This window comes from Oryx dammah, unplaced genomic scaffold (assembly GCF_014754425.2).
Source record: "Oryx dammah isolate SB20612 unplaced genomic scaffold, SCBI_Odam_1.1 HiC_scaffold_17, whole genome shotgun sequence".
NCBI classification, from domain to species: Eukaryota; Metazoa; Chordata; class Mammalia; order Artiodactyla; family Bovidae; genus Oryx; species Oryx dammah.
In genome coordinates, this window is record NW_024070201.1 from 40457316 (window position 1) to 40466366 (window position 9051).

Here is a 9051-nt window from a genome sequence, read left to right on the forward strand (position 1 = left end):
CAGGCTCCTCTATTCATGGGATTTTCCATGCAAGAATACTGGAGTGGATTGCTCTGCCCTCCTCCAGGGGATCTTCCTGACCCAGGGATTGAACCCAAGTCTCTTTATGTCAGCTGCATTAACAGGTGGGTTCTTGACCACTACCACCACCTGGGAAGCCCAATGTTATTCTTTGCTTAATAAGAGCTGTGTGCTATAGGTTGACTGAAAAGTGGATTTTTGTGGTTCATCCTATTTTAAATTGAACCATAGTTAATTTACAATGTTGCATTAGTTTCAAGCATACAGCAAAATGATTCAATTATACTTAGTTATAAATTCGGTTATACTATACATATATATATGTATATACATCTATATACATATATATATGTATACACTATTTTTTATTGATTTCCCTTGTAAAATGGCGAATAATTGAGGGAAAATGTTTGTTAAGAGAGACGTTTGCATGAAGTGCTCTTCTGTGGCATCCCAGGGTGTTTATGTGAGTATTTCAAGACTGTAAAAATTTCCTTGATTACAAGCTTTACTTCCCTTAGTGTTTTATTCACTTTACTCTTGCTAAGATAATGTGTTCTGCCATGCTTGGAGGTCTCTCATCTACCACCCCCTATTTACTTACACCCTTTGGGAGATTCTTCCTGGCAGTTGTCCCCTCTCACTGTGTCTAATGGAGCTAGGCTGCCATGCTGCACTTTGCCAGTAAGTGTCACTGATCAACAACGTTAAAATTTTCTGTCTGCAGCATCAGAATCTAGAAAATGTATATCAGTAATTCCCCTTATCAATTCTGTGAACTAAAATTCAATTACTATGCTTGTTTAAAACCAAAGAATACTTTTTAAGAAACTGCAGTTAATTTACCCTGCACCCACAGTTAACACCAGGGGATGAGTGTGACTGCTGTGTAGGACATGCAGTTCTTCACCCACAGTGCCTTACTCATAGGTAAAGTCCAGCACATGCAGAAACTAGTAGACTCAGGGAGGTGCTTTTTATGTTTCTGGTTCTTTTGTGTGTCAGCAACACGCAGCATCATTGCTTACTGCTACTGCTAGTTGTTGTCGAGTTGCTCAGTTGTGTCCAACTCTTTTGCAACCCCGTGGACTGTAGCCTGCTAGGCTCCACTGTCCATGGGATTTTTCCAGGCAAGATTACTGGAGTGGGTTGCCATTTTCTTCTCTAGCTACTGCTACTTTTACTGCTACTGACTATCCATTGCATGCCAAGTAATTCTAGGAGGTACTTTAAAACTGTATGTGTAATCCTCAGGAAAATCCTATGAGATGAACATGATTCTTTACATTTTAAAACTATAGAAACTTATCAAAGAGGCTAAGTAACTTGCCACAGTCACACAGTTTGAACCAAGACTCAAAACCTGACTGTAAAACCTGGGCTCTTTTCAGACTTCAGCAAACCCAATTTGTCTACCCTCCCAGAGAAAGTTTGTTGTTATTGTTTAGTCGCTCAGTTGTGTCCAACTCTTTTGTGGCCCTGTGGACTGTAGCCTGCCAGGCTCCTCTGTCCATGGGATTTCCCAGTCAAGATTACTAGAGTGGGTTGCCAGTTTCCTTCTTCAGGGTATCTTCCCAGTCCAGGAATCGAACCTGCATCTTCTGCACCGGCAGTGAGTTCTTTACCACTGAGCCTCCAGGGAAACTGGCATACTGTCCATCTCTGAGTGGGACTGGAAGGACCTTTTCTCCTATTGAAGGGAGTTTAGGCAGTCCTAGAAGACAGAGGGCACATTCTGGGACAGCCCTTGCAGTGTCATCTCCTTGATACTTGCAGGTAATAAATGGGGCGGAAGGTCAGGGTGTGAAAGCGGGAAGTGCTAAGGAAAGGGGGCCTGGAGACTTGAGGCCTGTTGGCGAAAGACCAGACGTGGGGCCCTGAGCACCAGTTGCATTTTCTCTTGGGGTATTCAATGCCTTTCCCCCTTTTAAAAGCTCTGGCCATTCTTATCTATCCTTAGGGGATTCTGTCCACATGTGGCCTGAGAGCCTAGGAGAGGAGACGGGTCTCTGGGGGCCAGGGGCTGGTGCCTGGAAAGGTTCTTCTTTGGTTCTTTCTATCGGAGCCTCCTCATCATCTGGTTCTGATTCATGTCCCATATCTCAAGCTCCAAATCTGTCCTCTTAGTTCACAAATATCCTTGCCCTCCAAAGCTCCCACTAGGTTACAAACACTGAACCTCTTATTTGAACCTGAGGTCCCTTTGCTGTCCTTTGTTCCATCATGATCTCACTCCCATTCCCTTCCTAACAGACAGTGCTCTTGATGTATCTTTGCAATCTCTACTTCTTCCATATTTACATTGCTAGCAGCTACTGCTGAAAGTGTAGATATGATCAGGACTGAAAGCAAGAGGACTGGCTGAAAGTCCTTTGAGAAGCAGTTAGACCCCCCAGTTTCCTCTTTTACTCCATGGAGTCAGGTAAATAAATGCTACCACCCACCACCAACTTTGACAGAAGACTGAGGATTTGCTCTTCCAGGAGAGTAAAACAGGATTTGGGGCTGAGGAACATCTAGCCAAGTGGGATGCCATACTGAAAACATCAGGATAAAGTGAAAGCCTGTCTTACACTGGATATAGAGACACCCCTGGCCATTATCCTCCACTTGGTCCTAGAACAGGAGCAAATTTTTATGCGCTAGTCATGTGATAAGAGGGGCTTCCCTGATAGCCCCTGATAGTTGGCAAAGAATCTTCCTGCAATGCAGGAGACCCCAGTTCAATTCTTGGGTCAGGAAGATCCGCTGGAGAAGGGACAGGCTACCCACTCCAGTATTCTTGGGCTTCCCTGGTGGCTCAGCTGGTAAAGAATCCACCTGCAATGTGGGAGACCTGGGTCAATCCCTGAGTTGGGAAGATCCCCTGGAGAAGGGAATGGTACCCACTCTAGTATTTGGGCCTGGAGAATTCCATGGACTGTATAGTCCACGGAGTCTCAAAGAGTTGGACATGACTGAGTGACTTTCACTTTCATGTAATAAGAGTCTTCTCTGGGAAACCTGATCAGTCTTTCAAAAAGAGTGGAGTGGAGTAGGTTGCCATTTCCTCCTCCAGGGGATCTTTCCCACCCAGGAATCGAATCCACATCTCTTGCATCTCCTTCATTAGCAGGTGGATTCTTTACCACTGCACCATTAATGCTTGAAAAGCTGGTAAAATTAATCCTTCTTACTGTACATAACACTATGAAACTTGGATTTCCTTGGGTCTTCTTGTATGTGGCTTTTCATTGAATGTTGTCTCTGGTCAAAGTGAACTTTTAATGAAATGCATTACTTTCCTCTTTGTACAAAGTGAAGTGCCTACTTTTTTTGTATTCTGGTGGCTGACATCATGAAATTTTGAAATGACAAAATGTAAAACAAAAATCCTCAATGTAGAAAGAGTTAACTGTGCTGAAATACTAAAACACTAAGAAAATGTTAATAATGTATGTTTCCCCTCAAAATGATGCATCCAGATTACTCCACTGTAAAGCTCATAGTCACAACATTCCCCCTCTGCAGAATTTCCAACAAATCTTTTAGTGCCCAACCCTTAAATAAGAGAAGATGATTGAAGGTCACCAGACACCCCAAAAGAACATCAGGAAACAATATACAAGGGATGTGAAACAAACAAATGAGAAAAACCTAAAGGAAACAGACAACCCAGGAAATGAACTTTTAAAAACTATTAAATATCTTTGGAGGGATAAGAGTAGAAACTGTGTTCAGGAAGAAGATGCTTTTACAAAAGTAAGATCACAGTCAGAGTTCTTGGGAATTAACAAAATTAACATGCTAACAAAAATGAAACACTCAGCAGATATGCTGGAAGCTAAAATTGGAGTAATCTTTTAGACTGTGGAAATGAGATAAAGACAAAGAGATGGAAAGTAGGAGAGAAAAGGCAGGTAGTACATCAGTCCTGGAAGTCCAAGAACAAATCATAGGTGTTCCAGATAGAAAGGATGGATAAGAAAGGAGAAATCATCAAAGAAATAATAAAGAAAATGTTTTGTAATTGAGGCACATATCAGGATTGAGAGGGCCCACTGACTGCTTCTTATAGTGAATGAAAATAGACTAATATCAAGACATATAAAGGTGAATTTTCAGAACACAATGGACAAAGTGAAGCTCTTTCAAGCTCCTGTACTCCTGTACAGAAAAGACAAAGGAGGAAGAATCACAATGGCTTAAGATCACTCAAAAACAATGTTGGAAACTAGGAAAAAAGAGAGCAATGCCTTTAAAATTCTGACGGGGGATGGTTTTTAACTTGGAATTCTATACCGACCTAAATTATTAATTGTGGGTATAGAACAAAGTCATTTTCAGAAATGCATAGCTGGAAATGAGTGGGAAGGGGAGGCAAAGTATGTTTGTGACACTTAAATCTTTATCTTCTACTAGGGAAAGTCAAGAGATAATGCTTTCACCTAAACAATTAGGAAGAAGTAATATAAAGATATGTTGTGGCTCAGACAGTAATGAGTCTGCCTGTAATATGGGAGATCTGGGTTTGATCCCTGGGTTGGGACGATCCCCTAGAGAAGGAAGTGGCAACTCACTCCAGTATTCTTGCCTTGAAATCCCATGGATGGAGGAGCCTGGCAGGCTATAGTCCGTGGGGTCGCAAAGAGTCCATGGACACAGCTGAACGACTTCACTTCACTTCTTCATGTTATATGTAATATAAAGATAGGGAGTATATACTAACAGAAAAAGCCAGAAGAATTGGAAGCAGTTAGTTGCCTTGGAAAATGTTGGGAGACAGGGTTGGAGGTGGAGCAGGATTTTTTATAAGGTTTATAGGAGTAGTTGAGCCTCCCCGGTGATGCAGTGATTAAAAAATCCACCTGCCAGTGCAGGAGATCTAAGAGACATGGGTTTGATCCCTGGGTTGGGAAGATCCCCGGGAGTGGGAAATGGCAACCCACTCCATTATGCTTGCTTGGAAAATTCCATGGACAGAGGAGCCTGGCGGCTACAGTCCATGGGGTCACAAAGAGTCGTACATAACTGAGTGACTAAGCACAGCACAGCACATAGAAATAGCTGATCTTTTAATCTTTGTGGCTATAAAGCTTGTATAAATATAAGACACTAAAAAGTAGAAGTGGGGGGAAAGAAGTTGAAGCAGAGGAAGAGAAGGAGGAGGAAGAAGAAGAGGAAAAGAAAGAAAGAATAAAAAGGAAAGTGCATTGGGGCTGGTGGTTGGGATATTGACTCAGTTCAGGGTTTTTCTCTGAGACTCAGTGTTCTCATAAGATGGGGAAAATGTGTCTTTCATGGGTTTTTATGGAACTTGAATGTTCCTGGTATAAAGTAAGTCTTTAATAAATGTTTATTTCAATAATTTCTTTTGTTTTTAATGAATGAGCAACTTTTGGAAAGTTGACATTTTCATTAATGGAAAATTTCATTTATCTTGTCATTATCTCAGTTCAGCCGCTCAATCGTGTCTGACTCTTTGCAACCCTATGAATCGCAGCCCGCCAGGCCTCCCTGTCCATCACCATATCCCGGAGTTCACTCAAACTCATGTCCATCGAGTCAGTGATGCCATCCAGCCATCTCATCCTCGGTTGTCCCCTTCTTCTCCTGCCCCCAATCCCTCCCAGCATCAGAGTCTTTTCCAATGAGTCAACTCTTCGCATGAGGTGGCCAAAGTACTGGAGTTTCAGCTTTAGCAGCATTCCTTCCAAAGAACACCCAGGGCTGATCTCCTTCAGAATGGACTGGTTGGATCTCCTTGCAGTCCAAGGGACTCTCAAGAGTCTTCTCCAACACCACAGTTCAAAAGCATCAATTGTTCGTCGCTCAGCTTTCTTCACAGTCCAACTCTCACATCCATATGTGACCATAGGAAAAACCATAGCCTTGACTAGACGGACCTTTGTTGGCAAAGTAATGTCTCTGCTTTTGAATATGCTATCTAGGTTGGTCATAACTTTTCTTCCAAGGAGTAAGCATCTTTTAATTTCATGGCTGCAGTCACCATCTGCCATGATTTTGGAGCCCAGAAAAGTAAACTCTGACACTGTCTGCTGTTTCCCCATCTATTTCCCATGAAGTGATGGGACCAGATGCCATGATCTTAGTTTTCTGAATATTGAGCTTTAAGCCAACTTTTTCAGTCTCCTCTTTCACTTTCATCAATAGGCTTTTTAGTTCCTCTTCACTTTCACTCATTATCAAACGCTAGTGTCCATATAATGGTTGTGACTAACAAAGCCAAGGTAGCCAGCCCTTAGTCACTGGGCACTTTTGCTTCTGTTTGTCCACATTTTCATATATGCAGAACAGCCTCTGCGAGGGAGAGACTCCCTCACAGAGAGATGGCCTTTCCATGGGAAACATCCCTGGAAGGTTTGGCCCTGCACTTTTCCTTGTCTGGGGTACCTAGTGTGGAAGATACAGAAGCAAAAGTTTGATCTGGGGAGGAGCGAAGGATTGTATGACTGCCTGAGAGAGGGCCAGCAGGCCATTTTACATGACCAGTTCTCCACCCTTTTCCGTTGCTAAAAGTCTCCAGGGCATACCTACTGCCAGCATACCAGTCTGGCCAGCTGCAGGTCTCCTGAGCATTTTCTTGCCCATCAACTAGAAGTTTTATCTGCTTGGCATGGTCTTGTAAATTTCTTCACAAGCCTTCACTTTTCTAACAACACAGTTCTTTCTCCTAGTTCGTTTTTGATTTATCTAAGACAAATGCCCCACTTTCTACCAGGAAAAACAAAAACAGGAATCAGTAGTGTCAGCTGATGCATTGTTAGCCTTCTTCCAGGAAACGTGAGGCTGGGACAGGACTGCCCTTCAATGTAAGCACTCTGGAGAGTCACCTCCTACTCCCGATGCCTGAATCACCAGTTGGCTGATAATCCTCATTGTTTTTCTGGGGTCTCCTTGTAGCTATTTGGGGAAATAGTTGGTCATCTGGATAGGATTTAGACATCACTCCTGACTATTCTGAATCTGAAATGATCTCCCTGCAGAAAAAAGCCCACATGCGCGTTAAACCCATATTAGATATTTTGTGGTGGCTTTTCTTTTGCAAAATGGATGAATTACTTAGATTCAGGTGTCTGTAGCAAATCCATGTGGGATTTTATGGGGAGTGTGTGTGTGTTGCTTGTACATTTTTTATATTCACTTGCTAGAAGTGCAGTGTGCTGGACCTCTGGGGACATAGATCATTTGAAATCAATAGATAAGCCCTAAACTTTATTTCAGCTGGTAGCTTCTACCCTCTTGCTCAGCTGGATCTTCCATCACAGAAGCTCCGAAGAACTAAATCAATCAGATGGTTCTGGGCATTACAAGTTGCTGTAGGGTGGCTGGAGGAGGCCTCAGTAATCCATAGTTTCATCCCCCAAAGCTGAGCCAGGCTTTAAACACTGCCAACCTGCCCTGATGAAGAAACTGTAATGGGAGGGCGACTCCCTCTCAAGGTGTGTGAGGGTGGATGGCTAACTTCTCTGACTTGGAGGTTCCATCAGTAAGACCTGGACTAGGATGCCGACAGTGAAGAAAGGCCAGATCTGAAATAGTGGGGAGGAAGTGTAGACATAACTTGAAGACACTGGATAAAGGAGGGAGCAGAACACTGGATGCATAGAGTAGGAAAAAGGGTTTTCAGTAGGGAGTGGGCGTGGTATCAGGTCAGAAGGACGTCTGAATTTGGTGAGAAGGAAGTTGATGGAGATTCTTGATACAGTTTCAGTGGAATGTTGAGGACTGAAGCCAGACTCTATGCTCTTTATGAGGGAAGAGGTGGTGAGGCAGTGGAAGCCATGAAGTACAACCCAGGATGATGCCAACTCCTATTATTTGTATTTGCTGCCTAGAGCTCTTTGCAGAGCAGGATCCTGGGGCTGCTTCTGGGTGAATCAAGTAGGAGTGCTGTGATTGATTACTAATGTCTAGTGTGGGCTTAGGAGTGGTCAGTGTTGGCATGCATCACACCTCCGTGCCATCCTTAGCAGAGGTTAGATGTTCAAGGAGCTGGTACCTCAACACCACTCCCCCAGTATGGCCTGCCCTTCCTGTTTGCACTTAGGGTGAATCTTCATGATCTCTCACAACTAGCCCATGACTAATCCCAGCAGACATAAGCTATAAACAACCAGTGTGCCCATAGGAGTGCTTACTACCAAATAACACTACTGATACTCTTGTTGTTTGCTCAGCCTATAGTGTCCTGCCCCTGTGTTGATCTAGTAAACACCACTCACTCTTCAGATCCTCTTCAAATGGCATCTCTTCAGTGTAGCATTTCTTATAAACTTTGCTCCTGTGTTGCATGACACTTGATGTATATCTGGATTAGAGCAGTTCCTACACTTTAATATTGCAGTTGTTTGCTTACGTGCCTTTATCTTCCTTTAGCCTCTAAGCTACTTCTGGGCAGCAGGAGTGCCTGATTCATCTCTGAATCTTCAGAGGGAAGCAGAGTGCCTGATACATATTTGGCACTCAGAAGATTGCCCCGCTTACCTAGTGTAGGCCTTCATTTAATATTTGATGACCTGGTTTATTTGTGGTCATTTTTTTTTTCTTTTTAACAAGGAAATCTGTTTAAAGGCAGCACAAAATGCCTGATACTCAACCGAACACTGGTGAATCAGGATTGGGCCCAGTGTTGTCCAGTCCACCTGAACAGAATGACCTAGAAAAGAGGCGTCTTCTCTAGAGTTCCTTTTAAGACCCATCACCATACTCCTTGCCCAGCACCTGGTTTCATGATCGTCCTTTTGCTCAAGTGTGTTGACTGTTGAGGGATCTGATATTATTATTCATTTACTCAATTTACTGAGCACTTATTTTGGTCAAGCACACTTGCCCCAGCAGCCCTCAGGGGCTCATCATAAATGAAAACCATGTAATGGTGGAATTTCACGATGTAAAAGGAAATCTCTTCTTTGTTTAGGGCTTCCCTGATAGCTCAGTTGGTAGAGAATCCACCTGCAATGCAGGAGACCCCGGTTCGATTCCTGGGTCAGGAAGATCCTCTGGAGAAGGGATAGGCTACTCACTCCA

At 43.3% G+C, this 9051-nt stretch overlaps 1 protein-coding gene across 3 annotated transcripts in view; it reads left to right on the top strand.

Moving 5' to 3' along the window:
• GALNT18 (polypeptide N-acetylgalactosaminyltransferase 18) overlaps nt 1–9051 on the top strand; it is a 362854-nt gene that overhangs the window by 118488 nt on the left and 235315 nt on the right. The gene's annotated exons all lie outside the window — the stretch shown is intronic.